The following is an 18,429-nucleotide window of genomic DNA, read 5'->3' on the forward strand; positions in this document are numbered from 1 at the left end:
TATAACTGAATGACACGCTAGACCATTTCAGATTGAGAGTCATCACATTACTTTGAGTCTGGAGTAAGGATGGAAGATTACTACATCGGAGGATATTAGTGATCCAAGTGGTCTTTCTTTTCTGACAATCGGCAATGATTTCATTCTCATCAGTAGATTCTTAATTCCAGCTTTTCTTTTAATTATTGAGTTAAATTTCCGCCATCTGCAGTGGCGGGATTCGGACCTGGTCCACAGAACAAGAGCTGATTTTCTGGATTGATAATCTAGCGATAATACCATGAGGACTACTTGGTACCACATGGTGTACTCATGTGCTATTTCTTGTGTTGCCCTGTTTTTATTTCATTGCTTATGTTATTCGGGAATTTCATCCTTCATTAAATCCTAATTGAAATACACCGTCATGAACGTCTTCTGGACTGCTCGAATTTCATTCAGTCTATTTTGTTTGCACAGGCATTTCAAGGCAACTGTACATCAGAGAAGAACAGGAAGAGATAATGGGTGATTGTGCATTGTACCTGTCACCGGACCAGTTTATCTGTCCAGGCACTTAATGTATTTATTGTGGGTCAGAGAACTGCCGAGTTATGTTAGAGCCGGTGGAGGTCAGTCAACCCATTGTGGGGTCACATGCTCTTCAATTGCACAATTGGAGATAGTGAGAGTGTGTGGAGATAGATGGTGTGAGAGAGAAATAAACAGAGGAAAAGAAAGTGAACGGAGATAAACTGAGAGAGGATAGAAAGGGGAACAACTGACTGAGTGGGAGAGGAAGAGGTGTTAGATGAGGGTGAAGTCAGATAGATCAGAAGGCAGCATGAGGGTAGATAAATACGGACAGACAGAAGTTGGAAGTTTTATTTAGAAATTCCTCTGAACTGCAAGTCCTTTGTCTGGGTGCCATACCCTGTGACCACTCTGCTGATACTGGCTGTCATCCCAGATCATTTCATTCCAATAATATCACAGAGCTATGTTACTGACCGCTAAACAGAACCCAATAGACCAGTAGGTTAGTTACATGGCGAAGGTGGTATTTTTAAAAAATAAACTGTGCCATGAGAGGCAGGAAATGATAACCCCACCCAACACTCCCATCCCACCTCCAGATACTGTGTGACAGACTGGGCCAGAGAATCTCAGAGAGGGGGAATCACTGACATAAAGAAAATCAACATCTCTGCTGTGGATCAAATAATGAGTGATAAAGTTTGCACACCAGTTTCCCAGATTTCTAATCCACATTTCAATTTATATAACTCAATATCAGGAGTGCATTTTCACAATCTTATCTCTTTGTACTTTGCATATTTTGGTCTGTATAGAAAATCGTTTTGTCCCTGCATTTTGTGTTGCATAAATACGTTTCATTAATATTGTCTCTGCTAATTTCTCATTGTAGGAGTATCCTTGAATCTGTTCTTTATTATGAGTTATAAAGAGTAACGTTCCAATACTGATGACTAGGGAACATCAATGTACCTCTTCCCAGTTTGATCAACCATGTCCCCCAGTCCTCTCCATCTTCTGTCTTTTCTCCAATGTCATAATCACAATGTAATTGAAGTCAGTAAATGATACTTCATCACAGTTCTTTAACATTGAAAACATGAACACCCACGCTTGCCCTCTCTGATTCTGGAATAACAATATGAATTGTATTTGTCACGTACAATTCTCTGTTAATATATGCATGCCGTTTGATTGTTATAAACCCACATTGTCTTAGGCACAAGTTGCCATCAGATCATGGACAGAAGATGTTTTCTCAATGTTGTACTGATGTTGCAATGACTGATCAGTAATTATCGGATTTCTTTCTCCATTTGTGAGCAGAGAAGCATGTTTATGTTCAGTTAAACCTCTGGCATTACCTCTATTTCCAAGGCAGACTAAATGATTAAACACAATCAATCTGCCATCTCCAACATTCCTTCCTTCAGTCCCACTCACATATATCATCCAGAATGCATAAATTTCAAAGTTATTTTGAATTTTAGTAAAACAGTAGCAAATTGAAAGGGGTTGGCTGGAGCTACTTGTTCAGTGATTGTGATTATGTCAGTCTCCATGGATCCTATGGGTCCCTAGAGAGTTTTCCTCTTCTATCAGCAAGGGAATGCGTTCAATGTGTTATCCAATAGTATGAGCGGGAACATCACCCACACCAGTAATAGGGATCAGCAGCTTCAGAGAGAGAGGGAGGAGAGATCAGAATCTGAGAACATTAGACTGGAATGTTCCAGCAATGGATCAGGATCTGAGAACATTCGAATGAAAATTTCCAGCAATGGACAGGAATTTATCCTCGGGTCTTTTCTGGCTTTCCCAACCTTGGATCTCATTAGCATCGTGGATTGAAGATGTACTGATGGGTATTCAAGCTGGTTACTATCCTATCCATGCTATAGTTGGTGTTCCTGATAAGTCACTCTACCTGTCTAGTGAAACGGTCTGAACTGAATTGATGGCCATGATATGTAAACTTTGGAAAGGTGCAAGTCAATGTTTTCAGTTCCAATCAAAGATTCCATTCCTTACAAATTATAACTAGCAAATGATTATTTACAAATTACGCACCAATATGCGAGGATGAAAAAGACTGTTCTCCTTGATTCATTTTCTCCTGCACAAGTTTACATTTCCATATCCTCTCCACTCACCAATCCTGTCCAGTACCACTATCGTGACATCCCAGTCTCCGCCTCAGACTCAGTACAACACCTGGATAAACTATCGTTTGTGCCTTTGTTCATCTCGACATACAGCTGTTTCAAATCTCTTCTTACCACGTGTCCATTACAAAATAATTGCACTTGAGATGTTTACGTCCTCTGCACAGAATGAGAAAGATGAGAAGACAGTGTAATCATAATCAAGAGCCACAAAATAATAATCAGTTGATATCGGCTTGCCTCATGCCCATTAAAGAAGGCAATGGGTAATTCTTCTCTGGTCAGGTCTCTGTGTGACTACAAACCTGCAGCACTGTGTTTTACTCTTTACTGTCCTGTGGAACAGCTGAACCAGCCACTAAGTTCAAGGTCAGCATAACATGTTGTCCTGACCAGGGCCGCACACATCCCGTGAGGGCAGATCAAAAGGAAAGATAATTCCTTTCCTCTGCCTGTATCCCATATTCCTGCAGCTGAATTCCTTTCAGGTAGGTGGCCATTCACTATTTAAATGTATGCTTTGTGATTGAGTATCTCCCCAAGAGTTATGTCTATCTCGATACGCACCACTGGTGCTGGCTTTATTGTTGCTAACCTACAGATATAAGGATGTTCAAAATTTGTGAGAAGATTTGTAGGTCGGGTCCACGACAGCGGACAGCTGAAACTGACAACCGGAAGCGGCAGGGACAGGCCACTATAAATGCCAGAGGAAACACCACAGAAGCGCTTCACAGGAGGCTCCCAAGCATTGAGGATGTCACCTAGACAGGGGACGAAACGTTTGCAACAAAAACTTCCAGCTCGGCGAACAGAACCACAGCAGATATAAGGATGTTTTAAGTTCCACATCAGTGGCAATGCATTGTAAATGAATGGTTTCCTGTGTCAAAATGAAGGAAATGGAGCCAGCTAAGTGAGGAAAATGAATTATTGTGATCAACTCTGAGAGCATTGTTGAAGCAGTGTTTGGGTATTGTGGACAGATTTTATCTCCTTTATAAGGAGTGATCTCCTTACCACAGAGAGAATGAGCAGGAGTTCCGCTGGATTAATCCCTGATATTATGGCACCATGAGAATTGAGTAAAGGTTGATCTGTTCCGCTCTGAGATAATAAGAGGTGATTGCTTTGAACCTTGAGGGGATGGGCAATCACTCCTTTTATTCTAAACAGACAATGAGCATGTGATAGGTTCCATCACTGTTGTTTCACTCGGGATAGTTTAAGTGCCTCTGAGGACGTTAGCCTAACCACAAAAAAACCCACTCCCTACGGCGATTGAGAGAGATAGAGAGGTCAAGCTTTTGAATAAACTCTCCCCACATTAATACAGCGCATTGGTGGGTGATCCTACACTGAATGTCATGTTATCCACCACCCCGACAGCAGCCACAATACCTTTATTGTAAAACAGTCAACTATTTCCACCAGCTTCTGACCTTCATGAAGAGCATGAATCGATATTGTTAGAGATGTAAGGTACCTCCTTAAGATTTAGACCATAAGACTATAAGACATAGGAGCCAAAATTAGGCAAGTTTGCCCACCGAGTCTCCTCTCCCATTCAAGCATCGCTGATAAGTTTCTCAAATCCATTCTCCGACCTTCTCCCCGTAACCCTTGATCCCCGGAAAATCAAAAAACTATCTCCGTCTCAAATATATTCAATAACTTGGCCCTACAGCCTCCTCTGGAAATAAATTGCAAATAATCACCATTCCGTGGTTAAATAAGTCTCCTTATCAACATTCTAAAAGGTGTTCCCTTTCAGCTAAGGCTGTGTCCTTTCGTCCTAGTCTCTCCTAACAATGGAAACATCTTATGAACATTCACTCTGTTCAGGTCATTCAGTATTCTGTATGTTTCAATTACCTTTCCGCTCTTCCTTCTAAACTTTATCAAGTATAGACCCAAAGACTCAAACATTCCTCATACAATAAACATTTTCACTCCTATGACTATTCCCATGAAAATCTTCTGAACACACTCCAGAGACAGTACATCCTTCCTGAGATATGGTGCTCAAATGTGCGCGCAACACTCCAAATGTAGTCTGACCAAATCTGTATACAGGAGGAGAAAGTGAGGTCTGCAGATGCTGGAGATCAGAGATGGAAATGTGTTGCTGGAAAAGCGCAGCAGGTCAGGCAGCATCTAGGGAACAGGAGAATCGACGTTTCGGGCATTAGCCCTTGGGCTAATGCCCGAAACGTCGATTCTCCTGTTCCCTAGATGCTGCCTGACCTGCTGCGCTTTTCCAGGAACATATTTCCAAATCTGTATACAGCCTGTTCTTATATTCAATTTCTCTCGTAATAAATGCCATCAATGACAACTGCAATTGCCCTCCTAACTACTACCTCAACCTGCAAGCTTATCAGAGATGCCGGTGTTGGACTGGGGTGTACAAAGTTAAAAATCACAAAACACCAGGTTATAGTCCAACAGGTTTAATTTGAAGCACACTAGCTTTCGGAGAGACGCTCCTTCATCAGACAATCACCTGATGAAGGAGTGTCGCTCCGAAAGCTAGTGTGCTTCCAATTAAACCTGTTGGACTATAACCTGGTAGTGTGTGATTTTTAACTTTGCAAGCTTATCGTAAGAGAACCCTGCACTAGAACGCCCAAATCCCTTTGCACTTCAGATTTCTGAATTTTCTCCCCATTTAGGAAATAGAACACGCCTCTATTCTTCATGCCAAAGAGCATGACCTCACACTTTCAGACGTTGGAATGCATCAGCCAACCCCTTTACCTGGTCAATTTCTTCTTCACCTCTCCACCTCCTCTCTCCAACCTGACCCTCTACGCATCTTTGTTTAGTCTGCAAACTTAGCCAGAGTGCCCTCAGTTCCATCATCGAGATAAATGTATAAGGTAAAAAGTTATGGTACCAATAATGTGCCTTGCTGACCACCACTTGTCACCTACTGCCATCCTGAGAAGGACCATTTTATCCCCACTCTCTGCTTTCTGTCAGACAGACAAGCTTCTGTTCATGCCTCAACCTTGCCTCTAATACCACGGACTCTTATCATACTCAATAATCTCCTGTGTGACACCTTGCCTAAGGCCTTCTTGACTTCCAGGTGGATAACATCCATTGGCTGTACGTGATCGAGCCTGCTCATTTTTTCTTCAAAGATTTCAAACAAATTTGTCAGGCATGACCTTCCCTTGATGGAACCATGCTGACTTTTCCCTACTTTACCAAAGACTTCCAAGTATTCATAAATCTCATCCTTCACAAGGGATTCCAGGATCTTACCCACGACAAAGGTTAAGCATTTTTTTTGTCTTTTCTTCCTTACTCCCTGGGTAAAAACAGATGTCACGTTAGAGGGTTTCCAATGCTCTAGGATCGTTCCTTTCTCGAGCGATTCCTGAAAAATCACCACCATCGCCTCAACTAACTCTTCATCTATCTCCCTTATAACACAGGGATTTCATCCCTCTGGTTCAGGTTATTTAACAACTTTAAGCCATTCAGCTTTTTCCTAGCAAGTTCTCCATGGTGGTGGTCAGTATACTCCGCTCTAGCCCCTCACTCTCCTGAATGTTGGATATATTATTCGTGTCTTCAACCATGAAACTGATGCACAGTAATTATCCAATTCCTCGGCCATTTTCTTAGTCCCCACTACTATCTCTCCAGTGTCATTTTCCAGCAATCCAATGCCCTCTTTTGACTCTCTTTTGTACTTTATATATCGAAAGAAACTCTTACATTTCTTCCTTTATATTACTGGCTAGCTTACCCCGATATTTAATAATCTCCCTCCTTATTTTATTTTGTTTGCCTTCTGCTTTGTCTTTGCAAGTTTCCCAACCCTCTGCTTTCCCACTGCACTTTGCCACATTATATCCTTTCTCTTTTGCTTTAATGCTATACCTGATTTCCCTTGTCAGACATGGTTACCTCATTCTCCTTGTACCATGTCTCTTTTTACTCGGGGTAAATCTCTGTTGCATCCTGAGTTACTCCAAAAATCTCCTGCCATTGCTGCTTCGCTGTCTTTCCTGCTGGGCTCTTCTACCAGTCAATTCTATGCCTCTGTCATTGCCTTTAATACCGTTACCTCTGATTCTAACTTTGCCACCTGAAATTGCAGAGTAAATTCAATCATATTATGATCACTGCCTCCTATGATTTCCTTCACCTTAAGCTCCCTTAACTAGTCAGCCTGCACAAGCTGCTCCATTAAACCAACTCATCGACATTCCACAAATTCCTTTTCCTGCAAACCACAACCAACCTGAATTCCCAGCCCACCTCCGTAATGTAATCCCACATGATCATGGTGACTGTCTTTCCTACACATCTTTCTAGCTCCTGGTATATCTTGCACCCCAGCTCCTGACGACTGTTTGGATGCCTGAACAGAACTCCAACTACATTTTTTTAACCTTTTTGATTCCTCAAGTCTACCGATACAGATTCTGCACCATTTGACCTTACTTCATTTCTTATTATTGATTTAATTTCATTTCTTTCTAATAAGATAGCCCCATCCCCTCTATCCAACTGCCTATCTTTTTGATAGGATGCATATCCTTGAATATTCAGCTGCCAATTCTGATCCTCTTGCAGCGACGTCTCCGTGATGGCGACCTGCAAATTTTTGTATGAGTCGCAAGCGTTTTTACTTTATTCGTTATACTGCATGCATTCCGATATAACAGTTCAACCCTGTATTAGCCATTCCTCTTCTCATTGTCATTTGTTTGTCCTGTGTGTTTGAAGTTTGACTGCTCACACTTTCCATACTCCCTGTGTATGGTGCTGCGTCTGTGTTGGAGATTTGAATAACTTGGAGTCGGAGAGTCCCACAAAGAAATAAGGACGTACCTTTCACTTTAGTGTTGTGCTACCTGTGGTGTCCTCATCCTCAGGGAGCAGTGAAGACTCGTTGATAGAGTCATAGAGATGTACAGCATGGAAACAGACCCTTCGGTCAAATCCGTCCATGCCGACCAGCTATCGCAACCCAAACTAGTCCCACCTGCCAGCACCCGGCCCATATCCCTCCAAACCCTTCCTATTCATATACTCATCCAAATGCTTCTTAAATGTAGCAATTGTACCAGCCTCCACCACTTGCTCTGGCAGCTCACTCCATATAAGTACCACCTTCTGTGTGAAAAAGTTGTCCCTTAGGTCTCTTTTATATCTTTACCCTCTCACCCTAAAACTATGCCCGCTAGTTCTGGACTCCCCGACCCCAGGGAAAAGACTTTGTCCATTTTTCCTATCCATACCCCTCATAATTTAGTAAACATCTATAAGGTCACCCCTCAGCCTCCGAAGCTCCATGGAAAACAGCCCCAGCCTGTTCAGCCTCCCCCTGTAACTCAAATCCTCCAACCCTGGCAAGATGCTTGTAAATCTTTTCTGAACCCTTTCAAGTTTCACAACATCTTTCCGTTAGGAAGGAGACCAGAATTGCACGCAATATTCCAACAGTGGCCTAACCAATGTCCTGCACAGCTGCAACATGACCTCCCAGCTCCTGTACTCGGTACTCTGACCAATAAAGGAAAGCATACCAAATGCATTCATCTTGAGTTCTGCAGTCTTAACCCCTCCTTTAATTCAGGTTTTCTAATTTTCCCTATAACTGACACCACCCCACCCTCACTTAGCTTAAAGTCCAATCTGCAGCCCGAGTTATATGATTTGCCAGGACTCTGGTCCCAACACGGTTCAGATGAAGACCGTCCGATCAGCACAGTGCCCTTCGCCAGTACTGGTGTCAACGTCCCATGATACAAACCCATTTCTCCCACAACAAACTTTGAGCAATGCATTTTGCTTCTGACCGTGTGCTAATTAGCTCATGGCTCAGGCCATAATCCAGATATTATTTCCTTTTTGGTTCTGTTTTCTAATTTAGCTCCGAGATCTTCATATACTTTAGCAGAACCTCTGCCATCGTTTTATCTCTGTCGTTGGTACCTACACAGACCACGACCAATGGATCTTTACCTTCCCACTCCAAGTTACTCTGCAGCACAGATGAGGTATCCCTTATCCAAACGCCAGCAAGTAACACAGCTTTCAGGACTCTCAATCGCGATCACAGAGAACAGTGTCTAACTATACTACCAAGTTACAAAAAATATTCCTCTTCTCTTGTCCCGCTTCAATGTTTCCCTCAACTCGGTGCTGTGGCCAATCAGCTCACCCTCCCTGCAGTCTCCATTCTCATCCACATAGGGAACAAGATTATTGAACCTGTTAGACATGAACAGGTGCTGAGGCACCTGCAAATCTCCCTCCTGGATCCCTCTACCCGCCTCACTCATAGCCACACCCTCCGCTTTCTAACCACTGGCTGTCTCTGAGTCAGTTGATCTAAGGTGTGTAACTGTCTCTTGAATTACAGCATCCAGGGAACTCTCCCCCTCCCTGATGCCTCGCAATGTTTGAAGCTCAAACTCTAGCTCATCGAATCTGAGCCAGAATTCTTCTAGCATGCAACAATTACTCCAGACATGGTCACTGGGATCCACAGTGGGGTCCACCTCTCCCACATTATGTAGAAACAACACATCACCCGACCCTCCATCCTTATTATTTAACTACTATTGAATTGTTCCTTTACAATTTTTAGTTGTTTTTGTACATCTGCTTATGCAAGTTGTAACCAATAAATTAAAATGATTCAATTTAACACAGATTCAAATTTAACACACTCTCTATTAGCAAATCAGATCACATCCTCCCTTTATCAAACCTGCTCATTATCTTCTGAAAGAATTCTGACAGACTTCTCAGAGGGACCACACCTTGATGAAGCCATGCTGACTAAGCCCTTTTTTTGCCATCCATCTCTAAGTACTCTACCATCTCATTCCTAGCAATGCACTCTAAATCCCTAATAACGACCGATGCCATACTAAACTGCCCTATGATTTCCTGTATTTTGCCTTTCTTCCTTCTTACACAGAGATTTTAAGTTGTCCATTTTCCAGTTCTCTGGGACTCTGTCTGATGATAGTTATTCATGAACAGTCAGGACCAATGGTTTCACAATCTCCTCCGCTAATTCCTTCAGAAAATTGGCTGTTATCCTTCCAGTCTGTGTGATTTATCCATTGTCAAACATTACAGCTTCCCCAGTACATTCTCCTCAGCTCTGATCACGACACCCATCTCTCACCAATGACTCACTTGAAGTTCTGGAATGTTCCGAGTGTCTCCCATTGTGAGGATTGTTCAGGTCATTCTCCAATTATTTGTTCTCCATTTCTCTGCAGCCAGCCTCAATTTCTGGTTGTCCAATGTTCACTGTCCCCTTTCATATATCTTAACAAAACTCCTGCAATCTCCTTTTCTAAAGCGAACTAGCTTACAGGTTTTGTGTTCGCCACTTTATTGCTTCTCAAATTGTCCTCTGCTGCTGTATAAGGGCTTCCCAATCTTAGACAGGCTGAGTGGGAGCATTCCAGTTAACTGACTGTCGAAAATAAAATAATGTAACTATACTAAACCTGCTGTGGTTCTGTTCGCCGAGCTGGAAGTTTTTGTTGCAAACGTTTCGTCCCCTGTCTAGGTGACATCCTCAATGCTTGGGAGCCTCCTGTGAAGCGCTTCTGTGGTGTTTCCTCTGGCATTTATAGCGGCCTGTCCCTGCCGCTTCCGGTTGTCAGTTTCAGCTGCCCGCTGTAGTGGCCGGTATATTGGGTCCAGGTCTATGTGTTTGTTGATGGAGTTTGTGGATGAGTGCCATGTTTTTAGGAATTCCCTGGCTGTTTTTTGTTTCGCTTGCCCTATAATGGTAGTGTTGTCCCAGTCAAATTCATGTTGCTTGTCGTCTGCGTGTGTGGCTACTAGGGATACCTGGTCGTGTCTTTTCGTGGCTAGTTGATGTTCGCGGATGCGGATCGTTCGCTGTCTTCCTGTTCTATATAGTGTTTTGTGCAGTCCTTGCATGGGATTTTGTACACTACATTAGTTTTGCTCATGCTGGGTATCGGGTCCTTCGTTTTGGTGAGTTGTTGTCTGAGAGTGGCTGTTGGTTTATGTGCTGTTATAAGTCCTAGTGGTCGCAGTAGTCTGGCTGTCATTTCAGAGATGTTCTTGATGTATGGTAGTGTGGCTAGTCCTTTGGGTTGCGGCATGTCCTCGTTCCATTGCCTTTCCCTTAGGCATCTGTTGATGAAATTGCGAGGATATCCGTTTTTCGCGAATACCTTGTATAGGTGTTCCTCTTCCTCTTTTTGCAGTTCTGGTGTGCTGCAGTGTGTTGTGGTCCTTTTGAATAGTGTCTTGATGCAACTTCGTTTGTGTGTATTGGGGTGGTTGCTTTCATAGTTCAGGACTTGCTCTGTGTGTGTGGCTTTCCTGTGTACCTTAGTGGTGAATTCTCCGTTTGGTATTCTCTGTACCCTCACGTCTAGGAATGGGAGTTGGTTGTCCTCTCTCGTGAATCGGATTCCTGTGAGTGTGGAGTTGATGATCCGGTGTGTATTCTCTATTTCCGTGTTTTTAATGATTACAAAGGTGTCATCCAGAGTTTGGGTTGAATTTGTGGTAAGACTGTTTGTGCTAACCTTTGCATTACTGCTTTTGCTATGAGTCCCGAGATCGGTGAACCCATGGGTGTTCCGTTGATTTGTTCCTATATCTGGTTGTTGAATGTGAAGTGTGTTGTGTGGCACAAGTCCAGTAGATTAAGTATGGCGTCTTTGTTGATGGGTTCAACGCCCTGTTGTCTGTTATGTCTCCTTAGCAGGTTGGCTATTGTTTCTCTGGCTAGGGCTTTATCAATAGACGTTTACAGTGCCGTTACGTCGAATGAGACCATAGTTTCTTCCTTGTCTATGTGTATATTTCTGATGATGTCAAAGAATTCCTGTGTTGATTGTATAGAGTGTCTGGATCCGCTGATCAAGTGTTTCATTTTCTGCTGTAGTTCTTTCGACAGTTTGTGTGATGGTGTCCCTGGTAGTGATACTATGGGTCTGAGTGGGATGTCTGGTTTGTGCACTTTAGCTGGTCCACAGAATCTGGGGGTGTTGTTGCTTTCAGGTTTCATTCTTTGTAGTTCCGACCTGGTTATCTCTCCGTTTTTTTTGTAGGTTCCTCAGTGTGTTGTTTATTTTATTGGTGAGTTGTGGGGTGGGGTCAAACTCCCTCTTTTGGTAGGTGTTAGTATCTGCAAGTAGTTGTTGTGCTTTTTGGATGGACTCTGCTTTGTCCAGGATGACCTTAAACTACTGGACTTGTGCCTCACAACACACTTCACATTCAACAACCAGATATACGAAGAAATCAACGGAACACCCATGGGCTCACCGATCTCGGGACTCATAGCAGAAGCAGTAATGCAAAGGTTAGAACAAACAGTCTTACAACAAATTGAACCCAAACTCTGGGTCAGATACGTGGATGACACCTTTGTAATCATTAAAAACACGGAAATAGAGAATACACACCGGATCATCAACTCCACACTCACAGGAATCCGATTCACGAGAGAGGAAGAAAAGGATAACCAACTCCCATTCCTAGACGTGAGGGTACAGAGAACACCTAACGGAGAATTCACCACTAAGGTACACAGGAAAGCCACACACACAGAGCAAGTCCTGAACTATGAAAGCAACCACCCTAATACACACAAACGAAGTTGCATCAAGACACTATTCAAAAGGACCACAACACATTGCAGCACACTAGAACTGCAAAAAGAGGAAGAGGAACACCTATACAAGGTATTCGCGAAAAACGGATATCCTCGCAATTTCATCAACAGATGCCTAAGGGAAAGGCAATGGAACGAGGACATGCCGCAGCCCAAAGGACTAGCCACAGTACCATACATCAAGAGCATTGCCGAACTGACAGCCAGACTACTGCGACCACTAGGACTCATAACAGCATACAAACCAACAGCAACACTCAGACAACAACTCACCAGAACGAAAGACCCGATACCCAGCATGAGCAAAACCAATGTAGTGTACAAAATACCATGTAAGGACTGCACAAAACACTCCATAGGACAAACAGGAAGACAGCTAACGATCCGCATCCACGAACATCAACTAGCGACGAAACGACACGACCAGCTATCCTTAGTCGCCACGACAAGCAACATGAATTCGACTGGAACAACACTACTATTATAGGACAAGCCAAACAGAGAACAGCAAGAGAATTCCTGGAGGCATGGCACTCATCCACAGATGCAATCAATGAGCTCATCAACCTGAACCCAATATAATGATCACTGCAATGGACAGCTGGAACTGACAACTGGAAGCGGCAGATGCAAATCACTATAGTTGTCGGAGGAAAGATCACAGAAGCGCTTCACAGGAGGCTCCCAAGCACTGAGGATGCCACCTAGACAGGGGACGAAACGTCTGCAACACAAATTCCCAGCTCGGCGAACAGAACCACAACAACGAGCACCCGAGCTACAAATCTTCTCACAAACTTTAAACACATTTTATTACTGAGGAAGAAAGGACATGTTCCGATGGAACAGTCTTTGTCTGAACCGTGCTTGGACCAGAGTCCGCGTGAATCCTAACCAAGGATGTAGACAGAGCTTTAAACTGATTAGGAGTGTGTGTGCATGCGGGGTGGGGTTTCGGTTATAGGTTTTAATTAGAAAAGAGGAGGTTAGAGTACAGAGCTCAGGTGAGTTTATTAAAATCTCCAGCATAGACGCAAATAGGACAGTGTGTATGGAAAGAGTAAGCAATCAAATTTCAAGCATACTGGACAAACAAATGGGAATAGAAGAGGGACCGTTAATACAAGATTGAAGGGTTATATCTGAATGCGTGCAGTATAAGGAATAGGGTAAATGAGATTGTGGCATAGATTGAAATTGGTAGGTATGATGTGATGGGCATCACAGAGAAGTGGCTGCAAGGGAATCAGGATATTCAAGGACATATATCCTATGGAAAAGATAGAGGGCATGGGTTTACATTATTAATAAGAAATGAAATTAAATCAACAATAAGAAAGGAAGTAAGGTCAGAATGTGTAGAATCTGCGTGGGTGGAACTGAGGAACCACAAAGGTAAGACAACCACAGTTGGAGACTTGCTCAGGCCTCCAAAGAGTAGTCAGGAGCTGGGGCACAAGATACACCAGGAGATAGAAATGATCTGTAGAAAAGGCAACGTTACAGTGATCATGGGGGATTTCAATATGCAAGTGCAATGGTAAACCAGGTTGGTAGTGAATCGCAAGAAAAGGAATTTGAAGAATGTCTACGGGATGGCTTTTTGGAGCATCATGTGGTGGAGCTCACTCGGAAACAGGTGACACTGGATTTAATGACGCAGGTTAGACAAGGGAGCTTAACGTGAAGGAAAACTTCAGAAGCAGTGATCAGAACATGGTTGAATCTTTTCTGCAATTTGAGAGAGAACATAGAATCAGAGTTAACACTATTTCAGCTGAAAAAAGGCAACTGGAGAGGCAGAAGGGAGAAGCCGGGTAGAATTGACTGGGGAAAACGCGAGGACTGCAGATGATGGAGATCAGAGCTGAAAATGTGTTGCTGGTAAAGCGCAGCAGGTCAGGCAGTATCCAAGGAACAGGCGAATCGACGTTTTGGGCATTAGCCCTTCTTCAGGAATGAGCAAAGTGTGTCCAGCAGTGTAAGATAAAAGGTAGGGAGGAGGGACTTGGGGGAGGGGCGTTGGAAATGCGATAGGTGGAAGGAGGTCAAGGTGAGGGTGATGGGCTGGAGTGGGGTCAGGAAGCAGATTGCAGGTTAGGAAGGCGGTGCTGAGTTCGAGGGATTTGACTGAGACAAGTGGGGGGAGGGGAAATGAGGAAACTGCGAAATCTGAGTTTATCCCTTGTGGTTGGAGGGTTCCGAGGCGGAAGATGAGGCCCTCTTCCTCCAACCGTCGTGTTGCTATGGTCTGGCGATGGAGGAGTCCAAGGACCTGCATGTCCTTGGTGGATTGGGAGGGGGAGTTGAAGTGTTGAGCCACGGGGTGGTTGGGTTGGTTCGTCCGGATGTCCCAGAGATGTTCTCCAAAACGTTCTGCAAGTCGGCGGCCTGTCTCCCCAATATAGAGGAGGTCACATCGGGTGCAGCGGATGCAATAAATGATGTGTGTGGAGGTGCAGGTGAATTTGTGGCTGATATGACAGGATCCCTTGGGCCCTTGGAGGGAAGTAAGGGGGGAGGAGTGGGTGCATGTTTTGCATTTCTTGCGGTTGCAGGGGAAGGTGCCGGGAGTGGAGCTTGGGTTGGTGGGGGGTGTGGACCTGACCAGGGAGTCACGGAGGGAGTGGTCTTTTCGGATCGCTGATAGGGGAGTGGAGGGAAATATTCCCCTGGTGGTGGGGTCCGTTTGGAGGTAGCGGAAATGAGGACAGAAATGAGGACGGATGATATATGGAGGTTGGTGGTGTGGTAGGTGAAGACCAGTGGGGTTCTGTCCTGGTGGCGATTGGAGGGGCGAGGCTCAAGGGCGGAGGAGCGGGAAGTGGAGGAGATGCGGTGGAGGGCATTGTTGATCACGTCTGGGGGAAATTGTGGTCTTTGAAGAAGGAGGCCATCTGGGTTGTTCCATATTGGAACTGGTCCTCCTGGGAGCAGATGCAGCGGAGACGAAGGAATTGGGAATATGGGATGGCGTTTTTACAGGGGGGCAGGATGGGAGGAGATGTAGTGGGAGTCGGTCGGTTTATAGTAAATGTCCGTGTTGATTCGGTCGCCCGAGATAGAAATGGAAAGGTCTAGGAAGGGGTGGGAGGAGTCTGAGACGGTCCAGGTGAATTTGAGGTCGGGTGAAAGGTGTTGGTAAAGTGGATGAACTGTTCGACCTCCTCGTGGGAGCACGAGGCAGCGCCGATACAGTCATCGATGTAGCAGAGGAAAAGGTGGGGGGTGGTGCCAGTGTAGCTGCGGAAGATGGACTGTTCCACATGTCCTACGAAGAGGCAGGCGTAGCTGGGGCCCATGCAGGTGTCCATGGCTACTCCTTTGCTTTGGAGGAAGTGGGAGGATTGGAAAGAGAAATTGTTCAGGATGAGGACCAGTTCAGTCAGTCGAAAGAGGGTGTCAGTGGAAAGGTACTGGTTGGTACGGCAGGAAAGGAAGAAGCGGAGGGCTTTGAGTCCTTCGTGGTGGTGAATTGACTGGGACAGGCGTTTAGCAGGAAAGACAGGGGAACAGCAAAGGCTGGAGATTCCACGATCATTTAAACGACACTGCAGAGATTCATGCTGAGTAATAGAGGCATGGTACAGGGAGGATGAGGCAACCAGGGCTGACAAGGGAAGTCAGGGATTGCATATAAGCAAAAGAACAAGCAGAGTGAAGCGCAGTGGGAAACTGGAGAATTGGGGCCAACAGAAGGCAAGAAAAAATAAATAAGGAGGAAGAAGATTAAGTATGGGGGTAAGCTAACCAGTAATATAAAGGAAACTGTAAGAGATTCTTTAGATATATAAAGTGCAAAAGAGAGGTAAATGTGAATATGGACCACTGGGAAAGTCAGTAGTGGGAAACAAAGAAATGGCTGAGGAATTTTGCATCAGTCTTCACGGTGGAATATACGAGTAATTTCCCAAGAAAGTGAGAGGGCAGTCCTAAATACAGTGGCCATCACCAAGCAGAACATGTTAGAAAACAGAATGGCCTAAATGAGGATAACTCACCCGGACCAGTTGGACTACACCCCAGCCTTGTAAGGGAGATAACTGAAGAGTTAGTGCAAGTGTAAGTGGTAATCTATCAGGAATGACTAAAATCAGTAAGGGCCAAGTGGCTGTATAATTGCTAACATGACACCCTGTTTAATAAGGGAGTTAGGCAGAAGATGGAAAACTGCAGACTGATTAGCCTTACCTTGGTTGTCGGTAACATCATGGAATCCAACGTGAAGAATGGGATTTCTGATACTTGGAGTTCTTTGGTAAAATAGGACAGTCAGCATGGTTCCATCAAGGGGAGGTCATGCCTGACAAACCAGGTATAATACTTTGAGGGAGTAGTGAGCAGATTTGATCAAGGAGAACTGATAGATCTTATCAATCTGCCCCTCAAGAATCCTTTGACAAGGTGCCATGCATGAGGCTCTTGAGAAAGATTTGGGTCCATGGTGTTAGAGGCACGGTGGAAGTTGAAGTTTGGCTGTCTGACAGAAAGCAGAGAGTGTGGATTAAAGTGTCCTTCTCAGGATGGCAGCCAGTGATAAGTGGTGTTCCACAAGACTGAGTGTTGGTATCACACTTTGTGCATTCATTATCGAGATGAAGGAACTGAGGGCATTCTGGCTAAAATTTCAAACAGTGCAAAGATAGATAGAGGGACAGGTAGCATTGAAGAGGTAGTTTGGCTGCAGGACGGTGCTCTAGCGCATTTTCTCAACTGCCCAAAACTCCGCCCTTGGACTTCAGCCTTCCAACTACAACAAGTTAGAACCTCTCTGGTGCTTCTCTTCCATCCCACCAACTTCAGGATACAATGCATCATCCTCCACCATTTCTGCCACCAACAGTCAGACTCCACCACCAGAGATATACTTCCCTCCCTACCCCTATCATCATACGGCTGAGACCATTCCCTCAGAGCTCCCTCATCAGGTCCACGCAACCCGAACAAGCCACCTTCCACTCCCGACACTTTCCCTTTGCCACTGCAACAGGTATGAAACCTGTGCCAACACCTTCCTCCTCACCTCCACCCAAGGCCCCTTCCACATCAGGCAGATAACATCCTGTGCATCCAAACACCTCTTCTAGTCTATCCATTGCTCCTGGTCCCCACTACATTGGCGAGAAAGGACGTCAACTTGCAAAACGGTTCAGGGAACACTCTAGGACACACACACCCAACAATCCCACTGACCTGTGGCTGAATACTTCAACTCCCCCTCCGACTCCGCCAAGGCTTTGCAGGTTTATGACCTCATCCACTGTCAGATTCTAGCCACCTGACGTCTGAAGGAAGAACGCATCATTTTCTGCCTTTAGACCCTCCAAAAACATGGTATCAAGGACAATTTTACCAGTTTCCTCATCTCCCCTCCCTCCACCGTATCCCAGATCAAACCCTCCAACACAGAACCGCCGTCTTGAACTGTCCTACCTGTCCATCTTCCTTCCCATCTATCCACTCCACCTTCCACTCAGACCTATCACTGCCACCACCCACCTTCATCTAGCTGTCGCCTTCCAAGCTGCCTTCCTCCCAGCACCAGCCCCTCTCATTTATCTCTCTGGCCCCTTCCACCCACCCCACATTCCTGATGAAGGCTTTATACCTGAAACGTCGAATCTCCTGCTCCTCGGATGCTGCCTGACAGGCTGTACTTTTCTATGACTACACCTTTTGACTCTGATCTCCAGTATCTACGGTCCTCATTTTTACCTGCTGAAGGGTTTTTACAGGTTTGGAGAGTGAGCAAAGAAGTGGCAGATGTAGTACAATGTGGAAAAGTGTGGAAAAGCATTTTGCCAGGATGAATAGAGGCATAGACTATTTTCTAAATAGCAAGCAAATTCAGTAGTCTGAAGTGCAAAAAGACTAGGACGTTCTAGTCCAGGAGTCTTGAAAGGTAAAGTTGCAGGTTGTCAGTAGTTAGGAAGGCAAATACAATGATGGCATTTATTTCAAGAAGGTTTAAATATAAAAGAAGGGATGCACTTCTAAGGCTTTACAAGGCTTTGGACATGCTACATTTGCATCATTGTGTGCAGATCTGTGTCCCACATCTCAGAAGGGATGTACTGGTCTTGGATCGTTTTC

The sequence above is a fragment of the Chiloscyllium plagiosum genome, unplaced genomic scaffold, assembly GCF_037043375.1.
Source record: "Chiloscyllium plagiosum isolate Xiang-an unplaced genomic scaffold, Cpla_swu_hap1 HiC_scaffold_39, whole genome shotgun sequence".
In the NCBI taxonomy this organism is placed as follows: domain Eukaryota; kingdom Metazoa; phylum Chordata; class Chondrichthyes; order Orectolobiformes; family Hemiscylliidae; genus Chiloscyllium; species Chiloscyllium plagiosum.